Source organism: Haplochromis burtoni, unplaced genomic scaffold (genome assembly GCF_018398535.1).
Source record: "Haplochromis burtoni strain Fernald_Lab_line unplaced genomic scaffold, NCSU_Asbu1 Contig_7, whole genome shotgun sequence".
In the NCBI taxonomy this organism is placed as follows: Eukaryota; Metazoa; Chordata; class Actinopteri; order Cichliformes; family Cichlidae; genus Haplochromis; species Haplochromis burtoni.
The window spans coordinates 2,612,138-2,613,739 of record NW_024582368.1 but is presented as its reverse complement, the minus strand read 5'-3'; positions in this window follow the sequence as shown (position 1 = coordinate 2,613,739).

Below are 1,602 nucleotides of genomic sequence, written 5' to 3'. Positions count from 1 at the left end.
GATATATACATTATGCTTAAGTGGACTGGCTTACAACAGATTTCTGCATGCTTCATTCAGTCATGGTGATTATCTGTTAGCGCTATTCGCAAGAATTTAGATTTTTTTATCATTGTCGACAATTAAACGCTGCAAAATACTAATTATAGGAGCTGATGTTTGGATGATGTATTTCCACCTTTTGGAACACTACAATTGCTGGTCTTCAATTATGTATGTATCTTCTAGCACTTCTACTACTAATTTGTTAGAGCTGTTTCAGAATAATACCTCTCTAATTTGTAAAACAAAATATTACAGGTTAATGCTGCCAATTTCCTCATGTTCACGTTCATTTCCTGTCTTGACCTTTTGACCTACAAGAACTTCACTGGCCGAACAGTTAAGGTTAACTGCTGTATATAACTAATTTCTTGAATCGTGAAGGTCCTGCTGTACACTGCCAAGCTTCCAAACACCCGCTGTCATGCACAAACGCACAGTAACCTTTCTCTGTCACTGTGGTAACCTTTCTGGTAACCACAGTGACAGGCAAAATAGAGGTGGGAAGTAATGGAAGGAAGTTAGCCCTCTCGGTTGGAGAAGGCTGACCTGTGGAGTTGGGTTTGTTCAGGTGTGACATAAATGTAGGCGACCAAGGTAAGGAAACTGAAATAACAGAAACTCTTTTTGGCAGCTCGACTTCTCTTTACCAAACTCACACTTCCTATGAGATATTAACCAAGTTCACTGAGGGGGTACAGGTATTAATTCACTGGAAAAGCGCAACTTATTTCACTCTATATCTCAGCTGCCCCCCTTTTATCCATGAATACAGGTTTTCAAATGCCTACCAGAATATAACAGTAAATACCAAACAGTAGATACAACTGACTCCTGAGCTATTTGGAGGGTTGATCAAGAAATGAAATCACTGGGTTCTTCGTGCCATTGCTTGACAGAGAATTGGGGGGAATTACACTAGCTGGTGTAATTATATGAGTCACACATAACACAGACACACACACTCTAAGAGAGCAAGAATGTAAGATAGATAAATACAATAAGAGAAAAATAATATTATTGAAGCTGCACTTTCTTCTCACTTCTATTATGACTTATCCTTGAAATACAGCAGCAATACACTTGGCATGGCCTGCTGATGTGCACGCATTTTTTTGACACAAAACATGGATGACAAATGCACTTTGAAATCTAGAGAAAATTAAAGCAAGAAGGCCACCATACATCCTCAGGCTAAAGCAGTGATTGATTCGTGCCGACTGATTGATTGACTGGTTGAAACAAGCAGTGAGCTGGCATTTTCTGACATCCTTGAAGAAAATTAGTGCAGACAAAGCCTATTTTTCAAGCACCTTGAAGACACTACTGATTAAGTCAAATGCTGCCCCTAGTCGTGTATGCATACATAACCGGAGAGAATCTTCCATCACACAAATGCACAAGTTATCAAAGTTTTGATGACAGAGTGAGATTTTCTCAATGACTGCACAAGGAAAATGCACACGTCAAGCACTTTTGGGTAGTTTTTGTCAAGTGTCTGTTCAGGTGTGTGTGTGTGTGTGTGTGTGTGTGTGTGTGTGTGTGTGTGTGTGTGTGTGT